The sequence below is a fragment of the Gigantopelta aegis genome, unplaced genomic scaffold (assembly GCF_016097555.1).
Source record: "Gigantopelta aegis isolate Gae_Host unplaced genomic scaffold, Gae_host_genome ctg4889_pilon_pilon:::debris, whole genome shotgun sequence".
NCBI lineage: Eukaryota > Metazoa > Mollusca > Gastropoda > Neomphalida > Peltospiridae > Gigantopelta > Gigantopelta aegis.
In genome coordinates, this window is record NW_024534108.1 from 1 (window position 1) to 19,866 (window position 19,866).

Genomic DNA, 19,866 nt, shown 5'->3' on the forward strand with positions numbered 1-19,866 from the left:
TACCACCATAGACATGAACAATTTTGTCATTTCTCGTGAAATATCAGAGACTTGCCAGTTATGTGTTTTGGCAGAAATCTTGTTTTTATTTTATTTTTAGTCTGTGTTAGAAAGGCTGGATCTGTCTCGTGCACATCAAAGAAGAAAGAAGTAAAACCAGGTTGTTATAACTGAATTCCTTGGACGAAAAGACTTACACACTACTATCAAAATCTTCATCTAGTTGATGTAAAATGCGATAAATTGCAAAGTTTTTGTTATATCTGCTATAGTGGCGGCCCTCTTGGATTATAATGATAGTGATATTTATATATATATATATATATATATATATATATATATATATATATATATATATATATATATATATATATATATATATATCGTTATATATATATCGTTATATATATATATATATATATATATATATACTGACACACAATGAAAACGCAAAAAACAACTATTCACTGCAAATAACGACAAACTATTTATGAATTGATGGATAATGTAATATGACTTTAATGACTGGTATTCATGAGATACATTCACATGGAAACATGGACAGTTATCATCAGTAATCGAGTTGCTTTCGTAATCGAAAAGTTCAACAAACAACCCCCCCCCCCCATCCCCACCCACCCACCCACCCACCCACCCATATCAAGTTCAGGATCTGATGTGTCCACCATTGGACCGTGAGCATGCGTGAAGACGACGGGGAAAGGATTGGCACAAACATCTCAAATAAGCCACAGGAATGTTCCTCCACTCCTCCTGCAACGTCTGTGCAAGCTCAGCGACGTTACGCGGTGGTGGCTGTCGGTGACGTACACGGCGTCCTAAGTCATCCCACATGTGTTCAGTTGGGTTCAAATCCGGTGAAACGGCGGGCCAGTTCATAATGGTGATACCGGGTTGTTGCAGGAATACCTGGGTAATTATTTCAGTATCTGGACGGGCATTGTCTTGTTGAAACAGCTGGGGACCTCCTGGTCATCGGTGACGGCGCAAAAGTGGCTGGAGAACTGGTCTTACAATAACGTCAACATAACGCTGGACTATAAGGGCATCGTGGACAATGATGAGATCACTCCTGAAATCGAAGTTGACTGCCCTCCATACCATCAGACAACCGCCGCCAAACCGATCACGTTCCCTCACACATCTGTCAACGTACCGTTCATGGAGTCTTCTGTACACAATCCTCCGGTAAACGGCTGGTGAATGATTACCATTCTGGAGAGCAAACCGTAGTCTGGCAGCACGATGTCGCGGTGTCATGATGTTCCCGTTGTATGGTCGTCTGCATCTGAGTCCAGCCGTTCTGAGTCGACGGATGACCGTCATCGGATGGATATGCCTTCCATGATGTCCTATCGTGTTGCTTGCTGTCATCGTCGAAATTTTTAACCGGTCACGGAGGTGATGTCGTCGAATCTGCCGATCTTGGCGTGGGGTCGTAACGGGAAGTTGACCAAGTCGAGGTCGATCACGTACACTCCCGGTCTGTTGATTACGTTCAACAAGTCGTTCAATAGTTGATGGATGGAATCTGAAGGTCCTAGCAACTTGACTTTGCGAAGTCTCCCCTTGAACCATGCCCAACGCTCGCTCCATTTGTTCTTCTCCGAGTCGTGGACTTGTTAATGTGACGAGGAATATGACACCGTTACGTGACTTTTATGTGTCCACATACTGGCGTTTTACGTGCATTGCATGCAGCATGATTAAGCATGTAGTGAACGCATTTCACACCATTTTGTGTCTTTCTGCTATTGTATGTATAATATCTTTTTTGCGTTTTCATTGTGTGTCAGTATCTATATATATATATTCTTTATCTTTATCTACAATGTGTCTGTAGTCATCCTAATATTTGTAAACAGCGCAAAGTGATTATAACGTGTGCAGATCTAAAGGTTATAAATGTAGCATGTTATAGTTTACCGGAAGCAAATGGCCTGAGCTTCTAAAGGGACCTAGGTCTGTTGGAGTTTTGGTGAGCGTGCCACCTGCACATAGAGATATTGATAGACACGTTTTCTGGGTATTGTAGTGTTGTATATTGTGGATGATGAATTTTTAACAAAAAGTTATTAAAAGGGCACTTTAAACGGGTGAGGGACTCCTTTGACCCACATGGGATCCGAATGGTATCTTCATCATATTTTCCTATACAGAGATATCGCCTGAGATGTCGTGTGTCACGTGTTCGATTGCCCACCATCGCCTTCATTGGACATCAGCACGAAAATCAGATGAAATGAATTAATGAATGACCCAATAGTCGCTGGTTAAACAATGTATTTAGGTGTTGTACAACCGACTGAATAGTCAACGGTTAAACAATGCATTTAGGCCTTCTTGTGACTGAATAATCATTGGTTAAACAATGTATTTAGGTGTTGTTCAAAGAACCGAATAGTCTTTAAATACACACACCTGTTGTCTTTAAATACACATTCGTTGCTTTTTAAATGAACATAAAACTAAAGACGGGTACATAATTGTGTGGTGATGAGTGTAGGAATGTGAGCCAGGGAGCGAATATATATGGGTGGGGTGCAGTTCGACGTCTCCCCTTCCTGTCCTGAGAAGGGATATGGCTCGGTGACAGAGAGATCGTCTGAGATGCCGTGAGTCGCGTGTTCGATTGGCTAACAGGACCTTAGAAACTAGTCAGAAGAAAGGAAGAAAGGAAATGTTTTATTTAATGCAGGCCGATCAACTTTCCGGAATTTTGAACTTCTGGAATTGATGCCAAATATCCGGAATTTGTTTCAAATTCACTCGAATTTGTTTGTTTTTTAAACAACTAATTCTTATTACATTCTACATTCTTAGAATTGAATATCTTTAGCATTCATTTCAACCTGAACTCCGTTTTGTCTAGTTTTGTGCCATTACCAAGGCCTGTGTCTATTGTCAACAGCCGACCAATGAAAATGTTGAGTAAATGAAGCTATATATGAAAAATTTCTTTCTTATTTTTTTATACTCTAATAGTTTATGTATTCATTTTAAAGATATTTTAAATATCATAGACTTATATTCCTACGGGGCAGGCATCGGTTCTATGGCGATGTATGCAATGTTGCTGCCGTGGATGAAAGCATGAATATATAACAGAAGAATGCTAGATCGTACAAAAACAAAACCAAAAACCGAACCGACAATTGTCTTCTTTCCATTGGCTTTCACATGCAATATTAGACTAAATAATATTTGGCCACCACTAATCTATTATATGACGCATCCATGACATTAATACACCTACCGATATTATTTTATTCAAATAAGTTAAATAATAACGCAATTTTTTTCTCTTTTTTTTCTTTACAATGACTCCCGAAAAGTGTCACTGTAATAGTAATGTAAGCATAATGTAAAATGGCAGCCAGTCTTCATGTGGGTATCAGACGTTTCGTCCCCGAACCAGTTCGCCACAAATCAGTTCGACCCCACTACATGCATATGATGAAATAGTGCATATGTGGCAATGTACCTACATAAAATAACATTGGCCCCAAGTTTGTTTGTCACTGTATTGCTAATATGTAGGTGGGAGTCTTAAACTGTAATGGAATATTTGCTGATAAAGTGTATGTGTGTGTGTGTGTGGGGGGGGGGGGGGGGGGTGAACTTGTTGATGATTTTTGGTGTGTGTAGGTGTTGGGGGTCTTTTTATGAGGAAGTTCCAATTCACATATAAATAATGATATACTCATTTGTATTGTCATTTTGTCAATATATGTGAAACATGACATTTTTCTCACTGTTTAAAATTAATTCTATGAAAATTATGTTTTCGCACACTTTAAAGTACTGTTTTGAAAAGGGTGTTTGCGCACATAAAAATTAAAATATAAGAAAATTCCACAAAAATATTTTCATCAGGTTGGTCGCCCTGTTAACGATACACTGAAAACATTTTATTTACGGTTATATGGCGTCACACATATTGTTAAGGACCACACAGGTATTCCTGGACTACTCTTTTCGATTAGAAGCATGGGATCTTTTATATGCACCATACCACAGACAGGACAGTACATACTACGGCCTTTGTTATACCAGTTGTGGAGGACTGGCTGGAATAAACGAGAAAAAGCCCCCTGCGTATACCGACGGGGATCGATCCCAGACCGACCGCGCATCAAGCGAATGCTTTACCACTGGGCTACGTCCTGCCCCTACTGGAACCTAGACAGTATCCTACGACTAGTGCATTAAAGTCTGTGGTATGTACTGTTCTACCTGTGGGAACGCACATATAAAATACTGCTTATTCCTTTATCGGTAGGAGTAGTTCATGTAGCAAAACCGGTTTCTTCTCTTTGTCTCTGGATCAGATGTCAAAATAACCACATCTTAGGATTCACATAACCGTCGTTTGAAATGAGCCACGGTGTCATTAAACAAAGATTTCTTTCCTAATTAAGCTAATGAAATCAACCAAGGTCACACATCTCCCCCACCCAAACAAAAAGCGTTATATAAGTTTCTGTCTACCCATAACATTACTTATAGGCAATGTGGTTGGTCCAGACCTCATCCCACCCCCACCCCAATCCCCAATATAAAATCCTGGCTACACTAGTGCGAGTTAGTACACTGTTTAGTCCAGGAGGAACGATACATAAACGGGGGTGGCACGCTCTATAGTGAGGAGCAAGCACGTTAAAACTATATTATATATATATAATATTATAGACAAATTTAAAATTAAAGTACACATATCCGCCAGCTCACCCCAATCCCATTTGTTTGTTTTAAGAAATGAAACGTCGGCAATTTTCTTGGAATGTTAACTTGGAATCACCAAGAAATAAAAAAAAATTAAAGACTTAACCTAGTTAAGATATCACCAAATAATAAGATGTTATTTAAATTGTTCCGCCAAATGGTACATTCATATTATTTTTGTATATACAAAATAAATATATGTTAGGAAATAAGGCATTATTTAATTAGTTTAACCTAGTTAAGTGATCACAAAATACAGAGTTATTTAAATGGTGAAAGCTAGTTAAATTTTCACAATAGAATAAGGTGATATTGAAATGGTTTGACCTAGTCAAGTCATTACCAAATAATAAGGCATTATTTAACTACTTAACCATATGTCCGACGCCATATAACCGTAAATAAAATGTGTTGACTGCGTCGTTAAATAAAATATTTCCTTTCTAACTTATTTAACTAGTTTAAGCTAGTTAAGTGATTACCAAATAATAAGGTGTTATTTAAATTATTTAAACTAGTTCAGTAATCACCAAAGAATGAGGTGTTGATTAAATGGTTTGACCTAGTTGAGTTATCACCAAAGAATAATGTTCACTAACATTAAAATCTTTGTCTAGCAGATGTAAAATGCGATAAATTGAAAAATTCTTTCTCTGGCTGCTATAGTGAAGGTCATTCAGGAATTAAATGATGTTGAAATGTCTTAATTAGCTGGTTGTATTTCTAAATGAAGCCCAGGACCACTAAAGTACTGTCACAGACATTACAGTTTTGTACGCGATCTTGAATATTCAAAATCAACAAAGGTGCCAAGTTTGCACCCCTCTGGTCAGCAATGAGCACCTTCAAAATATTAAAATAACACAAAGGACAATGGTAAATTCCGAAATACCAGGTTTAACCAAACGTTACTGTAGAGCAAACATATATATATATATATATGTATGTATGTATGTATGTATGTATTGATGTATGAACATCTATATATTATATGTATGTCGAGGTTGACTGTTACATACATAAATATTAACGCACTGGCACAGGGGATAATTAAATCATTTCTGGCCTCACAAATTGTCCCATGCCGTTGCTGGGACTCGAACCTGTGGCACCGAATCGCCCGCAGATTGGTGGACTAACCATGATGCGCTCTGAGCTATCGAGTCATCCATAAAAAGGATGCTCTTTAACTCGACCACATGCATGGATGGGGCCCACAATCTACGCAAATCTATGTATGTATGTATGTATGTATATATGATGATATTAGCGTAAGTGTTTCTTTGATATCTACTAAAATTGCAATGTTATGATCACTGTATAACACTATTTTTATTTTCAGCAACCAAACCACCAGGAACAAAAGTACCACCGAAACCATGTAATGAAAACATTTACTATTTTTAGTTCTCTACATATATTTAACCGACTAAAATCACATATTAAATTCAGTTTCTTGTTTAGAATATCTGTGTCTACATGAGCATTGTGTCAGCAATCAGCCTTATAAATTTTTGTGGGTAGTGGGTATATTAATGAGAGCTAGGACCAGATTCTATAAGCTAGGGTGCAGTTCACAGTCCCCCTCCCTGCCATGAGGCGGGATGTAACTCAGTTGTAGAGAGATCATCTGAGACGCAATGGGTCGCGTTTCCGATGTTCCTCCATGGCCTTGGAACCTAGCCAGTGTCCCACGACTAATTATTAATGTATGTGGTATGTACCGTCCTGCCTATGGTAATGTACATATAAATTCCACTTTATCGATAGGAGTAGCCCATGTAGTGGAACATGTTTGTTATCTTTCTCCCTCAACAAAATGTTGGAAAAACTATATCTTAGGCTCCACTTATCCGTACCTTAGAATGTACCATGGTGTCATTAAATAAATATTACTTTTCTGTTTTAGCTACGGAAAAGTATCATGACTTACGAAAATTGGTAGTCCCACGACGGGTTACTTTACAAATTCCCAGCAACGATATATAATTAGGGGGAAGTGCACACTCTATAATGGGATATATATATATATATATATATATATATATATATATATATCAAAGTAAATGCTAAATGTTTTAGTCAACAAGTAGGGGGGCATAGGTCTTCCAGATCAACACCCCGCCCCCCCCCCACCTCCACACCCAGTTTATTCTGCCCTACTTTGGCGTCTGTTAAAGAATTCTTTATTCACAACACTCGTTAACCTTTCTTGTGTTTATGATGCAATCAAACAACCTCCACTGTCAAACAATTCTTTATTCACAACACTCGTTAACTTTTCTTGTGTTTATGATGCAATCAAACAACCTCCGCTCTCTTACATTCCTGATAATAAAAAAGAGAGGTGTGAAAAACTTCGGGTGTTGCAGCATAACAACAGGTTATTATAACTGTATTCCTTGTCCCATCAAACTATTTCACTAGCATTAAAATATTGGTCTTCTTGTTGCAAAATGCGATTAATTCAAATTTTCTGCTCGGTCTGTTATAGTGGCAGATATTAGATTTATATTATGTTGCAATTATGTTGCAATACCTTAATAAGATGGATGCAGTTCAAATCTTAGGATTCACATAACAGTAGTTAGAATTAAGCCATGGTGTCATTAAACAAAGTTTTCTTTCCTAATTAAGCTACTGAAATCTACGATGGGTTACGGAAGTCGGTAGTCAGAGTGGTCACCACTAGTGTAGCCAAGAGGGGGAGGGAGAGGCATGGGGGAAGGAGAGGCATGGAGACAGTGCTCCCCTAGTTAATCTCTCTCCCCAAAAAACGTTATATAATTTTCTGTCTCCACATAACTCCTGTTGATCATACAGTTGTTATTGTTTTTAGTCATTATTATTGTTTGAATTTGCGATGAGGCGTATGCAACGCGATGAGCGTCTACGAGCTATTGACATGCTGCAAACGGGCAGAAGTCAACGTGAAGTGGCCAACATCTCCAATGTTTCGAAGTCAGTGATTGGGAGACTATGGAACAGGTACCAACAAACCCAAAATGTTGACGATCGACCCCGTTCAGGTCGTCCCAGGGCAACGACAGGAGTACAGGATTCATTCATCCGTAACCAGGCTCTAAGAAATCTAAGAGGCGTGGTCGGGTCTGGCGACGAAGAAATGAACGGCACGCCAACGTCATAATGTGATTTCATGACAGATTTGGCGGTGGATCGGTTATGGTGTGGGGTGGTATCACTATGACTGACAGAACCCCCTCCATATTGTGCAAGGAAGGGTCACTGGACAGTACTACCGAGCCAACATACTGACACCCTTTGTCGTCCCGTTTGCTAGGCGTGTGGGTCGACGTTTCGTTTTTTCAGGACAACAATGCCCGTGCTCACCGTGCACGAATTGTCAATACTCACCTCCAGCAGCACGACATCTATCGAATGCCATGGCCAGCAATGAGCCCAGACCTTTCCCCCGTTGAACACGTCTGGAACATGATAGGGAGACGTGTGCGTCAACGTCAAAGACCGCTGACCACGTTAGCGGAACTTGGCCATGCGCTGCAAGAGGAGTGGAACAGACTCCCTCAAATGGCCATTGGGAGACTCTTACGCTGTATGCCTCGTCGACTGAATGAAAGTCTGACACATCGTGGCGGTATCACCCACTACTGATAAAAAAACCCGTCAACTTCCAAATTTCACTTCTGACCCCAATCGTCCTTCAAGATCTTTAGTGGTCATAAAACCTACTGTAATACTGAACTACCGGTTGTACTGTTTGCCCAATTAATTCACTATTATCATATAACCATTCCCCACAGGTAATATACTTTACAATTTTGGCAATTGTAAATTCTTATTAGAGTTCCCATACTTTTTTTGAAGAGTATATATACATACATATATGTGACATGATCACCGTATGACATTATTTTCATTTTCAGAAATCCCACAGAAGAAACGAAGAAACCAAGTAATGAAATTCTTTGCAATATTTATTTCTGTTACTATATTTAACTGTCTACAATTGCATATTAAATTCAGTTATTTGTTTAGAATATCAGTGACTGTATCTACAATGTGTCTGCAGTCGTCCCAATATTTGTAAATAGCGAATACCCGATTGTACCAAGAACAGATCGAAACATCTAAAAATGGAATATTATATTTAGCTAGGGAGCTATGTCTGTAGGGGTGTTCGGGGGCGTGTCGACTGGAAATAAAGGTGTTCAGAAACGCGTTTTCTGGGTAATTATCTATGTCTGTAGAGGTGTTCGGGGGCGTGTCGACTGGAAATAAAGGTGTTCAGAAACGCGTTTTCTGGGTATTTATCTATGTCTGTAGAGGTGTTCGGGGGCGTGTCGACTGGAAATAAAGGTGTTCAGAAACGCGTTTTCTGGGTAATTATCTATGTCTGTAGAGGTGTTCGGGGGCGTGTCGACTGGAAATAAAGGTGTTCAGAAACGCGTTTTCTGGGTATTTATCTATGTCTGTAGAGGTGTCCGGGGGCGTGTCGACTGGAAATAAAGGTGTTCAGAAACGCGTTTTCTGGGTATTTATCTATGTCTGTAGAGGTGTTCGGGGGCGTGTCGACTGGAAATAAAGGTGTTCAGAAACGCGTTTTCTGGGTATTTATCTATGTCTGTAGGGGTGTTCGGGGACGTGTCGACTGGAAATAAAGGTGTTCAGAAACGCGTTTTCTGGGTATTTATCTATGTCTGTAGAGGTGTTCGGGGGCGTGTCGACTGGAAATAAAGGTGTTCAGAAACGCGTTTTCTGGGTATTTATCTATGTCTGTAGAGGTGTTCGGGGACGTGTCGACTGGAAATAAAGGTGTTCAGAAACGCGTTTTCTGGGTATTTATCTATGTCTGTAGAGGTGTTCCGGGGCGTGTCGACTGGAAATAAAGGTGTTCAGAAACGCGTTTTCTGGGTATTTATCTATGTCTGTAGAGGTGTTCGGGGGCGTGTCGACTGGAAATAAAGGTGTTCAGAAACGCGTTTTCTGGGTATTTATCTATGTCTGTAGAGGTGTTCGGGGGCGTGTCGACTGGAAATAAAGGTGTTCAGAAACGCGTTTTCTGGGTATTTATCTATGTCTGTAGAGGTGTTCGGGGGCGTGTTGACTGGAAATAAAGGTGTTCAGAAACGCGTTTTCTGGGTATTTATCTATGTCTGTAGAGGTGTTCGGGGACGTGTTGACTGGAAATAAAGGTGTTCAGAAACGCGTTTTCTTGGTATTTATCTATGTCTGTAGAGGTGTTCGGGGGCGTGTCGACTGGAAATAAAGGTGTTCAGAAACGCGTTTTCTGGGTATTTATCTATGTCTGTAGAGGTGTTCGGGGACGTGTCGACTGGAAATAAAGGTGTTCAGAAACGCGTTTTCTGGGTATTTATCTATGTCTGTAGAGGTGTTCGGGGACGTGTCGACTGGAAATAAAGGTGTTCAGAAACGCGTTTTCTGGGTATTTATCTATGTCTGTAGAGGTGTTCGGGGACGTGTCGACTGGAAATAAAGGTGTTCAGAAACGCGTTTTCTGGGTATTTATCTATGTCTGTAGAGGTGTTCGGGGGCGTGTCGACTGGAAATAAAGGTGTTCAGAAACGCGTTTTCTGGGTATTTATCTATGTCTGTAGAGGTGTTCGGGGACGTGTCGACTGGAAATAAAGGTGTTCAGAAACGCGTTTTCTGGGTATTTATCTATGTCTGTAGAGGTGTTCGGGGACGTGTCGACTGGAAATAAAGGTGTTCAGAAACGCGTTTTCTGGGTATTTATCTATGTCTGTAGAGGTGTTCGGGGACGTGTCGACTGGAAATAAAGGTGTTCAGAAACGCGTTTTCTGGGTATTTATCTATGTCTGTAGAGGTGTTCGGGGACGTGTCGACTGGAAATAAAGGTGTTCAGAAACGCGTTTTCTGGGTATTTATCTATGTCTGTAGAGGTGTTCGGGGACGTGTCGACTGGAAATAAAGGTGTTCAGAAACGCGTTTTCTGGGTATTTATCTATGTCTGTAGAGGTGTTCGGGGGCGTGTCGACTGGAAATAAAGGTGTTCAGAAACGCGTTTTCTGGGTATTTATCTATGTCTGTAGAGGTGTTCGGGGACGTGTCGACTGGAAATAAAGGTGTTCAGAAACGCGTTTTCTGGGTATTTATCTATGTCTGTAGAGGTGTTCGGGGACGTGTCGACTGGAAATAAAGGTGTTCAGAAACGCGTTTTCTGGGTATTTATCTATGTCTGTAGAGGTGTTCGGGGACGTGTCGACTGGAAATAAAGGTGTTCAGAAACGCGTTTTCTGGGTATTTATCTATGTCTGTAGAGGTGTTCGGGGACGTGTCGACTGGAAATAAAGGTGTTCAGAAACGCGTTTTCTGGGTATTTATCTATGTCTGTAGAGGTGTTCGGGGGCGTGTCGACTGGAAATAAAGGTGTTCAGAAACGCGTTTTCTGGGTATTTATCTATGTCTGTAGAGGTGTTCGGGGGCGTGTCGACTGGAAATAAAGGTGTTCAGAAACGCGTTTTCTGGGTATTTATCTATGTCTGTAGAGGTGTTCGGGGACGTGTCGACTGGAAATAAAGGTGTTCAGAAACGCGTTTTCTGGGTATTTATCTATGTCTGTAGAGGTGTTCGGGGGCGTGTCGACTGGAAATAAAGGTGTTCAGAAACGCGTTTTCTGGGTATTTATCTATGTCTGTAGAGGTGTTCGGGGACGTGTCGACTGGAAATAAAGGTGTTCAGAAACGCGTTTTCTGGGTATTTATCTATGTCTGTAGAGGTGTTCGGGGACGTGTCGACTGGAAATAAAGGTGTTCAGAAACGCGTTTTCTGGGTATTTATCTATGTCTGTAGAGGTGTTCGGGGGCGTGTCGACTGGAAATAAAGGTGTTCAGAAACGCGTTTTCTGGGTATTTATCTATGTCTGTAGAGGTGTTCGCGGACGTGTCGACTGGAAATAAAGGTGTTCAGAAACGCGTTTTCTGGGTATTTATCTATGTCTGTAGAGGTGTTCGGGGACGTGTCGACTGGAAATAAAGGTGTTCAGAAACGCGTTTTCTGGGTATTTATCTATGTCTGTAGAGGTGTTCGGGGACGTGTCGACTGGAAATAAAGGTGTTCAGAAACGCGTTTTCTTGGTAATTATCTATGTCTGTAGAGGTGTTCGGGGACGTGTCGACTGGAAATAAAGGTGTTCAGAAACGCGTTTTCTGGGTAATTATCTATGTCTGTAGAGGTGTTAGGGGACGTGTCGACTGGAAATAAAGGTGTTCAGAAACGCGTTTTCTGGGTAATTATCTATGTCTGTAGAGGTGTTAGGGGACGTGTCGACTGGAAATAAAGGTGTTCAGAAACGCGTTTTCTGGGTATTTATCTATGTCTGTAGAGGTGTTCGGGGGCGTGTCGACTGGAAATAAAGGTGTTCAGAAACGCGTTTTCTGGGTATTTATCTATGTCTGTAGAGGTGTTCGGGGACGTGTCGACTGGAAATAAAGGTGTTCAGAAACGCGTTTTCTGGATATTTATCTATGTCTGTAGAGGTGTTCGGGGGCGTGTCGACTGGAAATAAAGGTGTTCAGAAACGCGTTTTCTGGGTATTTATCTATGTCTGTAGAGGTGTTCGGGGGCGTGTCGACTGGAAATAAAGGTGTTCAGAAACGCGTTTTCTGGGTATTTATCTATGTCTGTAGAGGTGTTCGGGGGCGTGTCGACTGGAAATAAAGGTGTTCAGAAACGCGTTTTCTGGGTATTTATCTATGTCTGTAGAGGTGTTCGGGGGCGTGTCGACTGGAAATAAAGGTGTTCAGAAACGCGTTTTCTGGGTATTTATCTATGTCTGTAGAGGTGTTCGGGGACGTGTCGACTGGAAATAAAGGTGTTCAGAAACGCGTTGTCTGGGTATTTATCTATGTCTGTAGAGGTGTTCGGGGGCGTGTCGACTGGAAATAAAGGTGTTCAGAAACGCGTTTTCTGGGTATTTATCTATGTCAGTAGGGGTGTTCGGGGACGTGTCGACTGGAAATAAAGGTGTCCAGAAACGCGTTTTCTGGGTATTTATCTATGCCTGTAGAGGTGTTCGGGGACGTGTCGACTGGAAATAAAGCTGTCCAGAAACGCGTTTTCTGGATATTTTAGAGTTGTAGTTTGTGAACGATGAATTTTTTAAACAAACAAGTTATTAAAGCGGCACTTTTAAACAGGTGAGGGGCCCCTTTGACCTCCATGTTGATCCAGTAGTGGCATCTTGATAATATTTTCGTATTTACGAAATAAAATGAAGTTTGACTAGAAACACTCAGGATATAGGCCTAAAGACATTAATATTTTAAACAATGGAATGGGATGAATGAATGTTTAACGACACCCCAGCACGAATAATACATCGGCTATTGGGTGTCAAACTATGGTAATGCAAACAAATAAAGTGATGATCAACATCAATATAAAAATTAAAGATTTAATTAAAAACAGTGTAAAGAACTGTGCAAAAATACAAATATCACAGATAGATACTGACTTTTACTCAAAATTTCAATTGTATCTCGAAGAAAACAAGGGGATTTGTGCTGTATTGGCCATTCTCAAAGAGAATGTTACACCCCTGCACCACGGTGAGGTTACAGCAAGCTCACGGGATATTTTAAACAAGAAAATGTTCTTATTATGGAAAAACATCAACTGTTTTATCAGTCAAATTGTTTGCTTTGAGAAATGCAATTTTGACATATTTTGTTTTCCAAGTAATAAGGTGCTATTCAAAAATGATTTAACCTAGGTAAGTGATCACGAACAAATAAGGTGCTATTCAAAAATGATTTAACCTAGGTAAGTAATCACGAACAAATAAGGTGTTATTCAAAAATGATTTAACCTAGGTAAGCGATCACGAACAAATAAGGTGCTATTTAAAAATGATTTAATCTAGATAAAAGATAACAAAACAATAAGGTGTTATTTAAAAAGTTTAACCTAGATAATTGATCAACAAAGAATAAGATGTTATCAAATGATTTAACCTAGTTGTGTGATAACAAAACAATAAGGTGCTATTTAAATGATTTTTTAAAACCTTGTTAAATGTAGGAATGTCAGCCAGGCCTTGGAGCCTAGCCAATGTCCCATGGCTAGTACGTTAAAGTGTGGTATGTACTGTCTTGCCTATGGAATGTACATATAAAATACCCCTTGCTGCTTTATCAGTCTGAGTAGCCCATGTCATGGAATGCAGGGCCGTACCCTCTGGGGTGGGCGGTGGGAGGATCGCAATTTTTTTTTACTCCAGGAAATAGCATACACATCTCAGGGTTTAATTTGTATAGTGTTTCATTTGTTTATAAAAAGTAGTGGCAACACCCCCCCCCCCCCCACCCCACCCCCCATGGATTTTGATCAGGATACGGCCCTGCAATGGGTATCCTCTCTTTTTCTCTCTCGACCAAATGTCGCAATAACCATGTTATGCATAGCCATAATTTAAAATGTTAAACACATACTCCTTTTCTTTCCCTTCCTGCCCATAAATCCGACCATTATAACGAGCGTCCGTCTCTTTCTTTTTTTTTTTCTTTTTTTCTTTTTTTTTGGTTAGGTTAAATATAATATAAATCAGCGCCTCATATCCCTTCCTACAAAAGGCCTCGACCTCCGTGGTAGTCAGGATTATTTTGGTTACTGAAATCTATCTTGGGTTGCCAAATTTCGAAAATCAGTCCCATAGGAGCCATATATAAAGTGGGATAGGCACACTACAGTGGCAGACACAGGCACCTTTTTAAAAGTTAAATCTTAACTTAGAGCAGATGTCGGTGTTTATAAACAATATCCACTTTTGCTTACTCCTTGATATCAATATACATTTTGCTTTTTATAGTTTTAGGTTGTCACCTCGAGGCGAGAGAAGTCTGGTGCACCTCATTGAGTTATTGTAAGAAGATTGGCGGCAAGATCATGGCCGAATTCTCTTGTCATGTGAAAGACTTTGGGTGTTGCAACCTTAAACTTTAAACATTAAGAAATAAACTTTTAATTTACCGATTACTCATCGTTCGATTTTTATATTTAAAACCAGTGACCCTGGTAAAATAATTTTATCTATTACAGCTTATTTTTACCATTATATTGCACATTACATAAGACCTTTTGCTTAAATTATAAGTTGTGGCAAATTGAAAATGTTCCTGGTGTTTGTAGTAGCTGATAATAAATGTCATGCGAAATAAAGGTAGTATCTCGTAAATAGGGTCAGTGACGTTTGAAATGACAAGTTTCCTGTATAGTAGTGTAACAACAATAGCAATAAGAAGAACAGCAACACCAATTAAAGCTGAAAGAACAGATTGTGAGTTACCAAGGGATTTTTAATTCATCATCTCAAGAACGTCCAAAGGGCCCCTGTATTATCTGAACGTATTTTCAATGTTGTCTTTTTGATAATTTTGGTTGCCAAAGAAGAACTCATTTTTGAAACAACATTTTACTACTGAACATAACATTGATGAACTTATTTGCTATGTTTTCCTCGTTGCTATGGCCATCTTGGTTTTTAAAAAAGGAGCTACATGAAACGAAAAAAAACACGTAAAAAGTAGAACCAGGGTCTGTTGATTCTTGTGTGTGCAAATGAGCTAGGTCACGTGATTACTTCACAACGTCAGCCAATCAGAAGCGGTCACGTGACCTAGCTCATTTCCATATACTGACGCTGAAGCTGCTCTGGTACTACTGTCAAAACAAAGCTTGCCAGTGTCACACAGTGCAGTAATATTTCAACTTTGCTTTATTATTTCCATGTGGACTCGAGGCAGAGTTTATAAGGACTTATTTGGCTAAAACCTAGCTACAGTTTATTTTCATTGTTGCTATGGTAGCCACCTTAATTTGCAAAGACTAGTCAGAAACCTTTTTTAAATGCAAGTTTAAATTCAGCATTGGCCTGAACCTCCTCTGACACTTGTACTTGGTTTATTTATATTGTAAACAGAGTTTTCCTATATATGATTTAAACTAATATAAAAATTACACTCACACACACACACACACACACACACACACACACACACACACACACACACACACACACACACACACACACACACACACAAAAGTACTAACTGGCATATTGCATTTATATTAATATTATTATACTATTTTCTCCTGATTGATTTAAAACATATTTTATTGTTTTTTAAAGAACAAATGGATTAGGCACAAGTTATACAACTTACTAGGCCTTCTCCATAATACATGTTGCGACAGTAATATATTTTTGCAATTTAAATATGAACACAAATAAATATTACTAAAAAAGAGAAAGAAAGAAAGAAAGAAAGAAAGAAAGAAAGAATAAAGGAAACACAAAAAAGACGCAATAAAGTTTTTTGTGTTTGATAATTACACAGCAGGTTTGCTAAAAGAAAACACAAACAAGGCATCGGAATATTTACGCAATGGCTACAAAAATAATAATAGCAATAAAATAAATAAATAGTAATAATTATAAATATCAACACTTTATTTACTAATTAAAGGAAACGTTTTGTTTCATTCATTTAAGAATTGAACGTGAATTTGTTTTAGTTTCATGCTAGTATGAAACGCAAAACCGCTTTACACACTGTATGAATGGCGTAGCGCGTTAGCGCGAAGCCATTCATACTAAAGTGTGTAAAGCGGTTTTGCGTTTCATACTAGCATGAAACTCAAAAATATTCACGTTCAATTCTTATAATTCCAAACACATAACCATGTCATTAATGTAAACCACTTTAAAATAAAAAGTGAACTCTATTTTCCAACTATTTACTATTTTATTAACACGAAATTCATACTCAACATTAGCGGAATCCCTATGGTGGTTTCGGCTTTTTCCGTCAATAGCCGAATGAGAGAATGACAATGTTACAATCATTAATACAATTCATATTAATTTTTTGCATTAAATATCAATACCAACTAGAAACATTTTGAATTCACTGGAAACATATAACGTAAGTAATTTTAATAACTTTTAACCTGTAATAAAAATGTCTGAAGCGATCTATTTTGTATGGTATAATTTATATGTGAAGCGGTTGGTGTATGAATATTTAACTACGAACTGTGGATGGGCGCCATTTTTTTATTACTGTCCAGATTTACCAATTACGACGTTGAAATTATAGTTATAAAATGTTTGAGTGTGTGAAAATTCCATGTGTTGATAGATTTGACATGGAGAAAGTGGTTTCAATATTTCCGGAAATTGATGAAACAGGTGTGTCGCGTGTTTCTGTGTTTACTAGCCTTGTAATTGTGGAAGTGGCAACACAGGATCATGGATGGTTTTGGCATGTGCGACACAAGTATTCGTGACATTTGACAGTGCCATGCTGATGTTTCGTTTTTGGAAAGTGGAACATTCTCTGTTGTAGCTTCGAATTGAAGCTTCGTTCCTGTGTCCCGACATGTACATGATATGCCCAGTTTCAAAACCCGAGTCGTTTAAAGATTGGATCGCAGTGGCTATGTGTTGTGTACGTCATACTACAATGCCGTTGAATGCGCGTTACTGCTAATGGTTGGCATGAACTGACTGAATTTTGTTTTTGAAATCGCTTTTGTAAAAGACCAAATTCCATTGGAATTATACACTTTTTTTGGATTGACAAAATAGATTTTTAGCTGTGGGATTTTGAATTCACTATAAACATGTAACGTAAGTAATTTCAATAATTTTTAACCTTTAATAAAAATGTCTGAAACGACCTATTTTGTATGGTATAATTTATATGTGAAGATTTTTAGATGTTTACAAGTTTGACAGCAGACTATTACTGTTTGATGTCTAAAAATAGAATCTCAAGGAAATTCCTCGGGGATTCCTTTGTTGACATAATTCATAAAGTAGTTCCGGCTATATAGCCAAAAATAGTGCTAAACTGAGATTCATGGTGCTATGAATGCCAGTTTTTATCATCACGTGATACGAATTTGACCAATCCAAGGGTTTATAATAAAGGGATTTTTAGAGATTGGAATTATATACTTATGTACATGAAAAATATTTCTTTATTTTCTTCGTTTAGAGCGCTTTTACCATTTAAAACCAGTTGTAAATATATCGGCTGAAATCTTTGCAATGAATTCCAGGGAGTGCGTCTTTGTCTTTCTCCTGTAAACCCCATGTTGTCACTACAGCTTCTGTATCATGTTCCTCATATGCCGTTGTGTAACGGCCTGAGCGTTATAAAGTTATGTTATGTTCTGGCAGCAATCAGTAGATTAGTGTATTGAGTAGCGCATGATCGTTTTCGATAATTAACTGGTGTCTTACCTTTGAATTGTTAAACCTTCAGACGTAATCGGCGGTAATCATTAAAAGCAGTTATTGAGAGAACCGTTATATATGTCAACTGTCAACATGAATATGGTACATCAACAGAACAGAACTTTATTACACTCAGGCCGTACTGCAACGGTGTAAAGATGAACATACATGTTCGGATTTTGACAAGATGGTTTACAAGAGGATACAAACAATAGGAATACATTTCTTGGTACATAATATATAAATACAAATACAGTGTTCTAGCACAACGAAACAATTGTAGATTTTGGGTGGTAATTTAACATGGTGCGGGTGCAAAGACAAATTCGTGCAGTTTATTTACAGTTAGGTCGTTCTTCCGTCCGAGAGATGTACAGGCGTGTGGTTTTGAGCAATTGTTAATTAATTGCTGAATTTGTGCCAGCTAATTTGGCTAGGTATATGCTTTTACTTTTGTCGTTTCACCGTTCTCTCCCCGGGTTGGAATACGTGGTCTGTTCGAGTGCGTAGGGTGGATGTTCCATCCAGGGAGTCACGGGTGTCACGAGTTAAGCAGCGTATTAATTACTTATCTTAATTATAGATCGTTGGTCCCCCGGATTGGAGTGCATGTCGGTCGAGTGCAGAAGGTCGCTCTTCCCTCCGGGAGACGTACAGGCGGGTGGTTGCGATCATTTTCTAATTTTAGTTTTTAACTTTATGACTGTCAGGAGCCCGATGGGTGTGCTACGGTTTCCCATCCTGCCTGCGATCAGTCGGGTTGGTGGTCCGCGTCGACCGAACGCTGGCAAGGCGGGCAGTACATGGCACTTATAGTTTTGGTTTGGTGGTCTGGGCGAATTGATATACTGCTTTGAAGGTTTTATGTTTTAGATATTTATCAGGGTTAAGTAAAAAGTTAGGTGTAATTGGTTTATTGTGGTTGGCTTCGGTTATTGATTCTATCATTAGTTTTCTCTGGCTGTTGTGTAGCGTGCAATCCAGGAGATAGTGTGTCATGTCTTCCCGGGTGCCACACTCACAGTCAGGGTTTTTATTGGTGAAAGAGCAGCTGTTGAGCTGCGAAGATTTACCTATTCGCAATTTAGTAATTATTTTATTCACATAAGTGTTAAAGTGTTTAGGTCGGATAGAGTTGACTAGTGGTTTGATGTTATAGTGCCATGTATTGGTTGTTAGGTCCCAGTTGGCCTGCCATTGATTAATGTAGTGTTTTCTTGCTTTTGACATTAGTTCTGATATTCCTAAAGGTAGTGCTGTCATTTTGCTAGTGATTGAAAGTGCAGTTTTGGCTCCATAGTCAGCTGTTTCATTGCCAATTATACCTACGTGAGCTGGGACCCATTCGAATACTACTATTAAATTAAGCTGGTTTAGTTTATGAAGTTTATTGTGGATGGCTGCGAGGATATCTGGCCTGGTAGATTTATTAGTTTGAAGTGATTGGATAGAGCTAAGACTATCTGAAAAAATAACGCTTTTAGAGTATTGTTTAGTTTTAATCCAGATTAGGGCTTCATAGATGGCTGTCAATTCTGCTGTATAGACTGATAGGTTATCTGACAGCCTGGCGTATTTAACTAATTTAGAGTGTTTAGATATTTTTTCTTCAACTATTGCGAAGCCAACCCTACCGTTATCGATATGCGTCTACAGTCGTCCCAGGTTTTATAGCAGAGAGAGAAACATCATCATTCTTCTCTTCTGAATGTTGGCGGAAAAACCACCACGTGGGTCAATCCGACCAACCAGCGGTCCAGATCTTCCTCATTTCCCCGAATACACCCGAACCAGCAGGTTATGCCCGAGCGGAGTATCAGGATCTCACGACACTTATTTCTGCAAGTACTGTGATT

At 39.2% G+C, this 19,866-nt stretch overlaps 1 long non-coding RNA gene across 1 annotated transcript; it reads left to right on the forward strand.

Annotated features, from left to right (window-relative positions):
- The first annotated feature begins 79 nt into the window (after positions 1–79).
- LOC121366163 lies at positions 80–14,742 on the forward strand. The gene is made up of 4 exons (XR_005957130.1): positions 80–160; positions 6,089–6,127; positions 8,652–8,680; positions 14,576–14,742. It is a non-coding gene; the product is annotated as an uncharacterized LOC121366163 (long non-coding RNA).
- Positions 14,743–19,866: the final 5,124 nt, after the last annotated feature.